This window comes from Lissotriton vulgaris, unplaced genomic scaffold, assembly GCF_964263255.1.
Source record: "Lissotriton vulgaris unplaced genomic scaffold, aLisVul1.2 SCAFFOLD_5585, whole genome shotgun sequence".
Lineage (NCBI taxonomy): Eukaryota > Metazoa > Chordata > Amphibia > Caudata > Salamandridae > Lissotriton > Lissotriton vulgaris.
Window position 1 is genome coordinate 107473 of NW_028255657.1, and position 15620 is coordinate 123092.

The following is a 15620-nucleotide window of genomic DNA, read 5'->3' on the forward strand; positions in this document are numbered from 1 at the left end:
GCATTACTAAGCACCACACTAACATCACTCAGCAACACACCAACATCACTCTGCCCCACCACAACAGCATCATTCAACAACAACACACTATCACACTACAACTACACACAAACACAATTACCACAACAGCACCACTCATCACCACTACAGCATTACTCAGCAGACAAACTTCATACAAGACAAAAATAGATTCTTTGAAGAAGCACACACACACACACATCAATGGACTCTATCACAAGGTGTATATACACAAGTCATCATTACTGCTGTAGTATGTATGAATGGCACTGTTCAAGAGCTAAATGGGGCTGTGGTGGGGCAGAGTGATGCTGTATTGTTGCTCAATGGTACTGTGGGGGTGCAGAATGATAAAGTGGAATTGCTAGGTGTTGCATTCGTGGACATCAGTGATGCCATTGTTGGGAGAAGTGCAACTGTTGTGGTGCTGAGATATGCTGTGCTGGTAATTATTAAACACCAACACAGCACCACTCATCACTAGCACAGAAAAACACTTCACAACAACAGCATTACTAAGCACCACACTAACATCACTCAGCAACACACCAACATCACTCTGCCCCACCACAACAGCATCATTCAACAACAACACACTATCACACTACAACTACACACAAACACAATTACCACAACAGCACCACTCATCACCACTACAGCATTACTCAGCAGACAAACTTCATAATAAACAAAAATAGATTCTTTGAAGAAGCACACACACACACACATCAATGGACTCTATCACAAGGTGTATATACACAAGTCATCATTACAGCTGTAGTATGTATGAATGGCACTGTTCGAGAGCTAAATGGGGCTGTGGTGGGGCAGAGTGATGCTGTATTGTTGCTCAATGGTACTGTGGGGGTGCAGAATGATAAAGTGGAATTGCTAGGTGTTGCATTCGTGGACATCAGTGATGCCATTGTTGGGAGAAGTGCAACTGTTGTGGTGCTGAGATATGCTGTGCTGGTAATTATTAAACACCAACACAGCACCACTCATCACTAGCACAGAACAACACATCACAACAACAGCATTACTAAGCACCACACTAACATCACTCAGCAACACACCAACATCACTCTAGACCAACAAAACAGTATCATTCAACAAAAAAACACTATCACACTACAACCACACAAACATTTAACACCAAAGCACCACTCATTACCACTACAGCATTACTCAACAGGCAAATGTCATACAATAAAAACATGTGCTCTTTTAACAGGCACATACACCAATAGATAGCAATGCCCACTTTCACCAGGCGTACACACACATCAGTCAGCAGTGCATCCTTTCAACATGCATACATGCACACAAACATGCATCAGTCCACGCTTTCAACAGTCACACACACCACCAGCCAGAAGTGCACGCTTTAGTACATTTTTTTTTTACCTTCAACACACAATTACAGCAAAAAAAGCATGCTTTGCAGATGTACAGTACTGCAGTACTATATCTAAATGAGACTAGGGGTGTACTAAATACGGCTGTAGTGGGCAAAAGTGATAATGTGATGTTGCGCAATGGTACTGTGGGGGTGCCAAATGTTAATAATGTGCTATTGCTCGGTGCTGCAGAAATGGACTTCAGGGATACCTTGGACGAGACAAATACTAAATACAAGCTAAGAGCGAACAAAAAACACGTACGGCAAAACCTAACTCAATCCATGGCAAGAAATACACCGAAATGGCAGACATTATGAAAATGCAAAAAAACACTCTAATGCAAGAACAAAGTCAGAAAGTTAATGCGAGCACAAAAACATAAAACTATAATTACATTAGATTTACAATAAGAAAATGCATAAAAACAAGTATCAAAGTCACAAAGACACTCTTTCATAATTTGCAAATTTAATTGTCATTACCTGTCGATCGGAGAAGCTCATTGCCTGAAATAAAGAAAATATAAAAAAAGAAAAAACACAAATAGAACATAAAATTTGCATACATAAGAAATATCACTACAACAAGACACACACACAATAAAATGCATCACGGTGAAAAAATTCACATACGGTTTAAAAAACACACAACTAAGCAAAGTCAGACGAATATAAAACATCATAGTGCTAACTCACTACATCACCCTCACTCACCCTCAAAAACTCACCCTCATTGACCCTCATACCCTCACCCTCAACAAATCATCCTCACTAACTTCACCCTCAACACCTCACCCACAAATCCACACCCTCACTCACCCTCACCATCACTCACCCTCACTCAACATCAAGCCCTCACCCTCAGTCACACACACTCACCCTCTCAATCTTACCCGCAATCACGCACCACTTCAATCAACGTCAACAACTCACCCTCAATAACACTCAACACATCACCCTCACTAACCCACAACACCTTACCCTCACCCTCACTCACCATCAACACTTCACACACATCTACACTCACTAACACCCTCAAATTCAATCACGCTCACTCACCCTTAACACCTCACCCTCTTTCACACTCACCCACACTCACCTGAATGACCACTAAAAAAAAACTGCACATGCTCCAACACTCACACAACACCACCCTCACACACACACGGCCTCACAAAGAATTACACTTCCGCACACACCCACACACATTCTCTAAAAGTCTCACTAACTCACACTCGCACACCATCATTCACCCTCACCATCACACCATCATCCCGTAACACTAACTCACCCTCAACATCAACACCTCATCCACAACTACTCATTCAACACTCATCCACAATCACCCTCAACTCCTCACCCATCTGCATCATTCACCCACTCTGCAGCATTCACCCACTCTGCTGCATTCACCCACGCAGAAATTTTACGAATGTTACCCCTTTTTCTTATACATAACAAAATTTCAGAACGGAAAACAATGGGGTCGAACGAGTACTGCTGCAGATACGTTCCACACAAACAAAAAAAAACATAATTGACCTAAAAGGATGCAAGGATGTTAATGAGTCTTCGGGCCAACAATTATATCTAATTCGTACGATATTACAACTATAATACACAAAGGAAAAAATTATAAATATGTGTCAGTAAGGGAGAACGAGGATGTACAAAGACACCAGTGAAACAGGCAACTTTTTCGCCGGACAATAAACAATCACTATTCATCCGGAGAATGGGACGGATTATAGACATTAGTCAACATTTACACCAACAAAAACCGGACGCATACAACAATAGCACTTCTTCACACGGAATTCCATGAAAGAAAAATAAAATATGACGACAAAAAAACACATTCCGAAACTGTCTAATTTTTTGCAGGGAAACAAACTAGAAAGAATAATCCTGAAAATGGGACACATTCAATACAATAGTCTACAGTTACACAAAAATAGATACGCATATCACAAAAGCATTTATCCTGACAGAATTTGGTCGAATAGAAGAAACATATTACGAACTTAGAACTATTTAGTCGCAAAAAGCTAACGAATAACACATTGCTTCACTGTACATGTCGTTCATACATTGCTAAAAATACGACAGTCAGCAAATACACAAACTTTCAATTCATACTTCAACTACGTCACTAACAAATTATCCGGCTACTTCAGCATCACATACATAGATAATGCAAAAACCACTTACATCAATATATTAAAACACATTTAGCACTTTCAATTAAACAAACACCTTTTGAACGTCAAATTACCAAATAAGGCAAAAAAATACATTCCATTACTGTTTAACAAAACATATCAAATAAATAATGCAAACACAACTTACATCAATATATTATCAAACACATTTAGCACGTGAAAATTAAACAAACACCTTTTGTACGTCTAATTAACGCAAAAAACACATTAATACTTTACATTACAGTTTAACAATACATATGCTTTACATATCGCCAATAAAAAACAGAAGTTTACGTTACATTACAAACATTTCCAAATATTACGAGCGAAATAAATACATTTCGAAAGTAATTAACTTTAACATACTATATACACTACTGTACATTACATTTAAAAAAACTTAGAATTACATTCTTACCTGTCAAACGACGCAGCAACACCACAGGAACAAGAACACGCCTTCCGCGCACCAACATTCTCGATCTATGGGGAATTCCACAGTTGACGTATGCAAATCGGAACGCTACGTCAAAAACGTCGCGCTCCGATTGGCTAAAAAAAAACGTAAACACAAAACACACACAAGTCAAAAAAAAACTAGACCGCTAAACAGAGCAGACGTCGACGTGACGCAATACGTCGGCCATTTTAACATAAAAATAAAAAAGGGACTCCACATACACGTTAACACAAAATAACACACTTACTACAATACATACACACGTACATTACATACTACTATACACATTAAACAGAAGTCATACAAAAGGGGACATGTGACACATTTTATTACTAAACAGCACATTACTTTGTTACGATTAACATAAACACACACTCATAACATCACCTTCACACAAAAAAAAATCACACTCTTTCACACCCCCGCAATAACGATAACACAACATCTCCCTCATACACCCTCACACACCTTCAGCCTCACACACACTTACTCACACTCACACTCACACACTCACACCTCCTCACCCTCACACCCCATCACCCTCACACACCCACTCAATCCCAATTACTGAAATTCACACTCACACAACCTCACCCTCACACACCGTCAAACACCTTCAGACACACTCTAAAACACAACTCCACACACACCCTCAATAACGCTCACACACACACACCCCCTCAGCCTCAAAAATTTTACCCTCACACAAACACGCTCCCCTAAAAAAAAGCACTACACTATCACACTCACAACACTTGAAACACTATCACGCAAACAACTTCACTCATCCACACCCCCTCACACCCCTTAACACTCACCCCCTCACACTCATCCCCTCTACATCAGCACTCACACACTAAAACTCACTCCCTCAACACCCCACCCTCACCCCCAACACACCCCCTCATTCACCCTCATTCACCCTAACACACACTCACATTCTCACACACACTCTCACACACACCTCACACACCCCATCACTCACGCTCTCACACAACACCTCACACACTCCCTCACTTACACTCTCAAACACTCCCTCACTCACCCACTCACCCCCGCTCAGTCTCACCCTCACTCTCCCTTACACTCCCTTACCCCCTCAACATCACTCACTATGCCTACCCTCCCATCACACTCACACTCACCCCCTCACCCTCAAATCCCTCATACTAACAGCCCTCATACACAACAACCTTAACACTCACACCACTCACACACACACTCTCACACACCCCCCTCACCCACCCGAAACATCTCACCCTCACTAAGACTCAAACACTCACCATCACTCACCCTCAAACTCTCACCCTCATCCTCACCCTCACTCATCCTCACACTTATCTCCCTATCACTCACCCTCACCCTCACTCACCATCACTCACCCTCAACACATCACCCTCACTCACCCTCTACGCCTCGCCCTCAACACTTCACCATCAACACCTCACCCTCAACACCTCACCCACAACACCTCACCCTCACTCACTATGACTCACCCTCACACTCACTCACCCTCACTCATCCTCACTCACAATAACTCACACTCACTCACCCTCAATCACCCTCACTCACCCTCGACCCTACACTCACCCTCACTCATCCTCACTCATCCTCAACACCTCACCCTCACCCTCATCCACACTCAACACCTCACCCTAAATCACAATAACACTCTCTCATCTTCACCCACACTCACTCTCACTCACACTCACCCTCAACAACTCACTCACCCTCAACACCTCACTCACACTCAACTCCTCACTCACCCCCACCCTCACTCACCCTCAACCCCTCACCCTCATACAGTGCTATAGGTCTCGCAGGATTTTTAGTTAAAGCTTTTACATTTGCTTATTGATTTTTGGATTTGTAATTCTTTTGCATTGCCTAAAAAAAAAAAAAAAAAAAAAAATATTAACAACAAAAAACCTATTACCAATTCGAAAAGCACTAACTCTCATGCTGCGAGACCTATTGCACAATCAACACACCACCCTCACTCACTCACGCTCAATGCCTCACACTCAAAAAATCAACCTCATTCACCCACCCTCTACACCTCAACATCACTCACTCACCCTCAACACCTTACCCTCACTCACTCACCCTCACTCACCTTCAACGCCTCCCCTTCAACTGCACACCCTCACTCACACTCAGTCACCCTCAACCCCTCACTCACACTCAACACCTCACCCTCAACACCTCAGCCACCCTCACCCTGAGTTACCCTCAACACCTCACCCGCAACTACTCACTCACCCTCACTCTCACTCATCCTCACTCAACAACACACAACTTCACTCACCATCAACGCCTCAACAAACACCTCAAATTCAATGACCATCAACATCTCACCCTCCCTCACTCACCCACAAAACATCAGCCTCAACACCTCACCCTCAATCACTCACCCTCAAACATTCACCCACAATCACCCTCCCTCACCCTCAATTCCTCACCCACACCCTCAACACTTCACCCTAAACACCTCACTCATCCTCAACGCCTCACAGTCCCCCTCACTCACCCTCACCCTCACTCACCCTCAACACCTCACCATCTATAACACTCAACACATCACCCTCACTAACTCTCAATACCACAATCACCCTTCCCCTCACTCACCCTCAACACCTCACACCCTCACCCTCAAATCCTCACCCTCAACACCTCGACCTCACTCACTCTCAACACCTCACCGTCACTCACTCACCCTCAACACCTCACCCTCACTCACTCACACTCAATAACACGCAAGACCTCACCCTCAACACCTCATCCTCAACACCTCACCATCAACACCTCACCCTCAACACCTCACCCACAACACCTCACCCTCACTCACTATGACTCACCCTCACACTCACTCACCCTCACTCATCCTCACTCACAATAACTCACACTCACTCACCCTCAATCACCCTCACTCACCCTCGACCCTACACTCACCCTCACTCATCCTCACTCATCCTCAACACCTCACCCTCACCCTCATCCACACTCAACACCTCACCCTAAATCACAATAACACTCTCTCATCCTCACCCACACTCACTCTCACTCACACTCACCCTCAACAACTCACTCACCCTCAACACCTCACTCACACTCAACTCCTCACTCACCCCCACCCTCACTCACCCTCAACCCCTCACCCTCACACAGTGCTATAGGTCTCGCAGGATTTTTAGTTAAAGCTTTTACATTTGCTTATTGATTTTTGGATTTGTAATTCTTTTGCATTGCCTAAAAAAAAAAAAAAAAAAAAAAATTTACTACAAAAAAAATATTAACAATTCTAAAAGCACTAACTCTAATGCTGCGAGACCTATTGCATTTCTAATGCTTGTTTAGATATGGTTTCACCCTCAACATCTTCATACACTCAAACATTGCAATGGCATCTCTCATGGTTTATCCAGTCATCCATTCTACTAAGCCCTCTAGGCTTCTAATCATACCCTCAATGACTTTCTCCACTTCTTGCCAATCATGCACGGAAAAATTGCTAATGTGTCATCCAGCGATGCAGTCCTGGGCTCCCATTTGTCCTGTCTTCACTGGCATAACAGGGTAAGACTCTGTTTGCACATACAGGAGTCATAGCTTCGTTCTATATTAGTAATATTGTAGTGTTTTGTATTTTTACTCAATTCTTCGCATACCATCCTTCCGTGGTTAGTTCAGCTAAATAGGTCTTTCTTAGCCCATTCTGATAGGACTTCTCCTCGGTGCACATGCTTATTATATACACCGAACTGGGTCCAAACGGAGGTGACATGGTGTGAAAAAAATAATGATGGATTGGAATGAGGGCCTTGAGTGCTTACCAGTTACTGAGATCGATTCAAGCTTTCCATCCATCACTTCAATGTGTACTTTGTTACAGACACCAGCGTGATAAGCTGCAAAGCCAAAAGCCATTGCCCCATGGAAAGGAGTTGTGTTTATGCAATCCTTGATTTGTAAAATAATCAGTGCCAGCACTCAAAGTTTTCCTCAGAAGCCCTTGGCCGGTGCTAAGGCATGCTGGGGTACTTCATAACCAGGTTGTTTAGTCTTGTTTCCACCTCATACTCTTTAATCCTCCATCAGGCACCCTCTGCCTCTTAACTCGACTCTTGCAGGTTCTTTTTCATCCACGCTGCCTCCCTTTGTCACCATTGTTCCAGCTCTCTCTTCTTCCTTCTTTCCCCCTTATGTGTTTTTCTCTCTCTTGCTCTGTTCTTGCATCGGTTCTGGGTGGCCAATTCTGCTTTGTACCATGACAGTCAACTACACTGTTGAATGGTCTTGAATGTACTGTGAAACAAGCAGAATAACAGGCATATGCAGAGGGATAGAGGGGCAACCCAGAAAATGCAGAGGGACAGAAAATCAATCTTTGAAACAGGCATGCACAATAAGCAATCAGACGCAAGAGAATGCTGAAACCTGAAAATAAGGGGCTACAAGTAGAAGCAAAAGTAAAGATGATGTCATTGGCATTAGCAATCTTAATTTGTTATATACAAAGTTGTTCTTAGGAACCTGGCACTGCCATTGCGAACATTGCAGATGCCAAATGTCAAGGTTGTCCAGACTTGGTTCTTTCTTACACCATCCTACACTTTCTTTCTCTGTATCTTACACACGCAGGTTCTTTTTCATCATTGCTTTCTCTATTAGTCATGGTTTTCCTTCGTCCTTATTTCTTCCTGTTCTGCCTTGCTCTCTACTGTTCTGGGTCAGAATCTGATGATGGTAAATGTGTGCTGGTCCCCAGATGAGTCCTGGTGCGCACCACCTGCAACCACTGTCACAAATGAAGCACTGGGCAGTTTTCAAGCAGAACACTACAAAAAGACAAGCACTGACAAAGTCAATAGGTCTGGGTTTAATGTCCACACACATGCAGTGCTAGCACACCACAGCTATACACTTGTGAGGGAGCCAGAAGGGCAGAAAAACATCTGTAGTCATAAAGTAGTACCTCGTCATTTAAATGTAGACAGTGGAATAAAGGTGGAAGGAGACACCCTGACAGTCAATAGCTTTATGTTACATATTAATAGTAATCTGGCTTGAGCAAAGACACGATTGACAAAGTCTCCAGCCAATGGATGAAAGAGACTAGTTAAAGACAGACAATTGTTGAAAGAGGCAGATCCACTGCAGATTATATGTATACAGTTACCAATACTTTTCCAGCAGTACTGTTAAAAGCCAGACCTAAATAAAAAGACCTGGTAGGCGACAAAACAAAATGTTTTCTGATCAATTCAATTCAAAATCTTTATTCGATTGTAGATTTTACAATCATAAAAGTTCATTTTAAAAACACACAGTTAAAAACGGTTACACACAATTCATTTTCAAAGGCAAAAAATGACACAGTAAACAGTACAATATATCAGACAATAAAAGCATGGGCAATATATGGTTAAAAATATAAATAACTGTAGACTTAAAAAGCACCAGCACAATTTTACAGCATGGTTAGCCATCCATGCTTTTCCTAAAGCAGATGGCTTTTTTAAAAAAATTACAAATAAACAAAGTACAGTCAATATTCAGTAGTTGTAAGTAATAAAGTGCGGGTTTAATTTGTGTGAAGCTCATTTTTTTAAGGCACGGTTTAAGGTATAATTTCCGTGGAGTGGAGTAATAAGGGCAAATAAAAAGGAAGTGTGCCAGATCTTGAGGAGACTTTCCGTCGCAGCCACAAGCTGGCAACACTTCGCCCCGCTGAGCGCCACTTGGGAATGCCAATAGGAGGTGATAGAGGTCAAAGCGGAACCTTGTTAGCAGAAACCGTTCATAGCTAGACATAGGCCATGTCAGGTAAGGTTCTATTTGCAAGCATGTTTTTAACAATAGATGTTTCCTAACACTGACCTTCTGTATCTCAGCCTCTTCTCTGTCGGTGCATCTTAACAAAACTATGGCATTCTTGACCAGGTTCACATCAGATTTTCTAATTGTATTTAGGGCATAAAACAGATCATGTCGGCCAATTGCCATTAAGCTGTCCTTTATGTACTTTACCCACGGTACCTTAAATCTCCCATCTAGCTGTAAAGCTTCTTTCAGTAGGGCATGTGTTAATGGAATTTCATTGTTTAGCCAACATTTCAGCCAACATGTGATTGGGCTTACTGCTATTCTGTCACCTAGATAGGGGACCCCCAGCTCCTCATGTACTGAGTAATTCCCAATACCCCTAGGCAGTCTTAGGATCTTTTTTAGGAAGTTATTTTCTGCGACCTCTAGGTCTTTAGCCTTGCGATAGCCCCAGAGCTCGCTCCCATAACAGGCAACAGCAACGCTTTTTGCCTGGTACAATTTAAGCGATGCGGCCAACGGGCAATTGCCGATTTTTTTTGCAAAGCCAAGGATGGCCGCATTGACCCTTGTAGTTTCTCCCTTCTTTTTGGAGACTGCTGGGCCCCATGATAACTTATGGTCTATCAGGACCCCGAGGTAAGAGAAGGAGTTGGTTGATGGAATTTTTTCCCCGTTTATACTGAAATGGCCAGGTTTCAGAATGCCCTTACCTGCCTTCATGACGAAGGACTTGGAGTTATTTATACTTAAACCACGTGACTCCATAAATTTGTGGAAGGAATTTAATAGTTTCTGGAGACCGATTGCTGTTCTAGAAATAAGAACAGCATCATCGGCGTAGAGTAATACAGGTACCCCTTTGCGCTCGACTAAGGGGTAATCTGCTTCTACAAGTAAGAGAGATTCCTCCAGTTCATTAATATACAGGTTAAATAAAAAAGGGGCCAAGATACAACCTTGTCGGACACCCCGATTTATTTTAAATTCATCCGTTACATTAAGGTCTTGAGAGTAACGGACGTTCGCCCTTGTGTCTGTATGCAGATCAGCGAGAAAATTAACAAGGTTCCTCTCTACGCCCATTCTCAGCAAAGTGGCCCATAATAGGCTTCTGTCTACGCAGTCGAAAGCGGACGACAGATCCATAAAGGCCATGTAGACAGTGCCTTGTCTCGCCAATGTATACTTGCTTAGAATAAGGTATAGGTTCAGACACTGCGTAATGGTCGAGTGATCTGGTCTAAACCCGTATTGTATGGGTGAAAGGATTTTATTTTCTTTAGCCCAGGTAGATAACCTGTTAAGAATTACACCCCCTACCACTTTAACTACTGAATTCAGTAAAGAAATTGGCCTGTAACATAACGGGCTACTGCGGTCGCCCTTCTTAAAAATGGGCCTATAGTCGAGAGACCCCAAGTTCTTGGGCAACCAGTTGTCACCGCTGCATTTATTACAGCCGTGAGAACCGGGGCCCAAAACGGGATACTAGACTTAAACAGGTCCGGCGGCAATCCATCCGGACCCGGGGCCTTGTTGGTGGTTAGACCCTGTATTCCCCTAACGGTCTCTTGTACTGTGAAGCACAGTGGAATCGCAGTTGGAATTAAAAGGTCGGAGTCTTCCCGTTGCTCATTGCTCTTAAAAATTGTACTGAAATGGGACACCCACTCCCCCTCTGGGATGTTTGTTCCAATAGCTGTGTCATTTGGGTTTTCGAACATAGGTTTATTAATTATTTGCCAAAACTTACTGCTATTCCCCAACACGGATGGGTCTAAGAGGGATTCAATAACGTTTGCCTTAATTTCCTTTTTTCTAGTGGCTATTACTTTCCTGTAGGCCATGCGAAGATTTTTTATCAATTCACGATCTCTTGGTTTGGTTTTTAATGCAAGTTTCAGATCCCTGCTTGCCTTTGAGCAGTTATGATCAAACCATTTAGAATTATTCTCACTATGTCCCTTTGTTGGCGCTGTGAGCATGGAACCAATTTTAGCGACCAGCCCCTCGAACCTAAACAAAATGTTCGAGGGGATTGAGTCAGATGAAAGACAAACGGACAGCTCCTCTTCACATGCGCTGGTTATATTAGTATACAAGGTGTCTTGATTTACCATTGACCATTTAATGCGACGCCTGCCGTTTACGCACCTTAACATGCCATGATCGAAACGTGACTGACGTTTAGCAATAAATGGTCCACCCAAGTTTATAACAAGGGGATTATGATCGCTGTATATACTAGTGAGAATAGAAAAATGTAAGACCCATTGAACAGCATCTGGAGATATTAATATGTGATCAATAAAGGAACCCTGCCCATGCCCTTTAAAGGTTGGGGTGTCAAAGATTTTTTTTTATCGGGGACCAACAACATAGCTACAATCAAATTGTGCTCGTTCATTAGATCGTTTAGGTTCTTACCACCCCTACTATGGGAGAAGTGAAAACCTTCCTCATTATGACACCCTAAAGACCCCATTGGCGTGCTAGCTGGGTTACCACATGGTTGAACATTAAAATCACCTGCTATCAACAAATGCCGTGATACATTGTAAACATTTTTGCTCAGAATATCATTTAGAGAGGCAATATTGCAAGTTTCATTATTACTGTTAGCATTGTAAAAATTAACCAGTGTCATCACAATCTTCCCATTTTTTAAATCAATCTTCTGTAAATTCAGATTTACACTATGGTAGTTGCTTATGTTACATTGCAGATCTTGGCTAATGAAGATGGCCAAGCCACCCTTGGCTCTACCCCTGGTCGAGGCAACTGCTGGGGTAATGAAGCTTAAGAAACCCTCCATATGAACATTATTTTCCTCTATCCAGGTCTCTTGGAGACACACAATACTAAATTTTCTGATAAATGATAGCCATACTGGGTCTCGTAGCTTATTTGCCAAACCTGCAATGTTCCAGGAAATTAATTTTGCACTGTCATTGAGGGCAGGACAAGTAACAGACTCTCTAATTGATTGTGAGGATGTTGAAATAGGCGACATTGCGCCTGCCACCACCGGGCCCACAGTACACTCTGCATCTGACTCCCGAAGCTCAGATGTATCACTAGTAACTAGCCTTATATCTGGTGGGGGTGTGAAGGGCACCTCATTTTCCCCTGGGAACACTGTGGGTAGTGCTTTAGGGGGACTACTGTTTTTAACAGCGGCGGTTTGGACACTATGTGAATTTTTATCATAACAGCGACCCCCTAGCTTCTCAGGTGACCTTGAATTACATGAAGCACTTACCCCACCCCCCGTAGCTTCTGCATTCCTTAACCATCAATCGCAGTCCTCTAGGCTGCTAAAGGCCATAAACCTGTTGGAGAGCTCTAGGGGCGTAAATGGTAACAGGTTTGACATGTTCCCATTGAAACCAGTTTTATGATTAAAAGGTATGGTATTCCACCCGTGTATGGCTGGTGGTGGAGCCAGTTGGTGCATGTATACGGGGTTTAGAGCCGACTCGATGTTAGGGAACTGAGAAGAGGAGAAGGTATTGTTGTTATAGTGTTGTGGAGGGAAGACAGTGGATCTGGGGTAAAAATATGTCAGGGGGCGTGGTACTATGCAGTTCTTTTCATTTCCGTAAGGCCAGTTCAGGATATGTTGTACGGCTCTCCTGTCTCTAAAGTTTATTACCACAACATCGCCACCAATGTCCTTTGCTCTGCCCCCCAGCCAGGACAGGCGCCGGACATGGACTATCTCACCGTTAATCGCAATGGGTTTGGGTCTATAAAGAGAAAGCCAGTGCGTTATTTTATTTTTTAACTGTGAGTATCCCTCTCTTTTACCATTGGGCAATTCTGGGACCCCGGTGAGTATGACCACAAACGGTAATGCTTCTGGGGGAAGTTCTGTCGGTGGTGCCCTAGACAGGCCCCCTCTTCCCCAGTTATTCTCCTTCCCTTCAGGTCTAGGGGATCTTCCCGGGAGAGTACTAGGTTCCCTGGATGGAATATTTGCGGAAGTAGTTGGTAATGAGATGGTAGGTTTACCCTGTATATCAGTTGAAGCTGTTGTTAAAAAGTTTTTACAGGTATTACCGCCATGTGCTTTCGGTGCCACATTTAGGGAATTAGGGGTGGCTGAAGTTGCTACAACAGCCTGGCTATTACTTGTACTAGGTTTAGACGGTGTGGGACCCACAGTATTTTTTAAGAGGGGTTGAGTTAATGTGGTGACTTGTTGGTGCTGTACTTTGGACTGACCTTGTAAACGTACAAAATTCCCTAACACAGTCAAATCCCCCTCAATTTTACCTAGACGTGCCTCCATCCCCCTAAATCTGTCTGACAGAGCAAGCATGTAACTACGTATGATCAACTCAATATTGTCCAGAAGCGACTTGGGGGTGGCGGGTTGCAAGTCCTCCTCCATCTGGATAAGGGTAGTATCAGAGTCTGTAGGTGCTTGGGGTAAAGGTAACGGTAAAGTGGGGCTAACTGTTATAGTTTGGTTTGTATCAGAAGATCCCATTAAAGGTAGTGTAGCAGTGTTCTTCTTTTTACCAAACTCAGTGTGACTTGTTTTGGGCTTGTTAGCTGTTATGGTTTTCCTTCTTCTTTTAGGTGGAGGTGGCCCATGCGTTTTATCAGTCACTGGCCTCGAGCTTTTACCTCGTACAACTTTACCAGGCCTTATTGTAGGGGATATTAGGATCTTAGAAATGTTATTATGTTCAGTGGTCACTGTAGGGGTGGTTTCTTGAGAATGGGTAGGTGGCAATGCCGGAGCTAAACATTCTTGGAGGAGCAAGGGTACGCTGCAAGTCAGTAAGGTGTTATCTACTGGGGTGCTAATCAGATCGTCGTCTAAAGAAACAGACATTATAGGTTCAGAGAATGTTCTGTTTTTTATTCGCTCGATGGAACGACGGCGGTCTGCCCTCCTCTCGGCTAACAAAAGCTCCTTGTTGCCATCTATGGCTGGTTTAAGGAAATAATCATCCAGTGTTCGGTTGATGATATTTTTGTCCAACCCCACTAATGCAGGGCTTGTTGCCGCAGCGGCCATTCAATGGTGAGGAGTGTTCACGAGGTGGGCACACAACAGAGACAGTTACTTACGTAAACCTTGTACCAGGATCTCTGGCCCAGCCCAGCCTCTTCTAGCCGATGAGGGCCGTAGAGGGCCCGCCCTTTGCCTGGGCTTCGCCCCGGTCGTCCCGCTCGCGTCCCGCGTTGCGGGCGTGGGGCCGCTTTGTAGCGCCGCCTGGCGCAAGATGATGACGCGCTCCTATGCGCGATAGCGGTGCCCCCTGGGAATGCTAGTTCCTGCTACCTGCGGCGCTGTTGCTTCTCGCGTCCCGGCAGGGAGGAACCAGCGGTGTGAGGCGGTCAGGTGCGTGGGCGTCCCAGTCAGCAGGCAAACGTTCTCCCTCCTCAAACGAGCCTCCTCGGACCCGTCTGTGTAATTTAGCAGTTCGCCCCTCTGGTCGGGCGTGGGGGCGCTTTGTAGCGCCGCCTGGCGCAAGATGATGACGCGCTCCTATGCGCGATAGCGGTGCCCCCTGGGAATGCTAGTTCCTGCTACCTGCGGCGCTGTTGCTTCTCGCGTCCCGGCAGGGAGGAACCAGCGGTGTGAGGCGGTCAGGTGCGTGGGCGTCCCAGTCAGCAGGCAAACGTTCTCCCTCCTCAAACGAGCCTCCTCGGACCCGTCTGTGTAATTTAGCAGTTGGCCCCTTTTCTG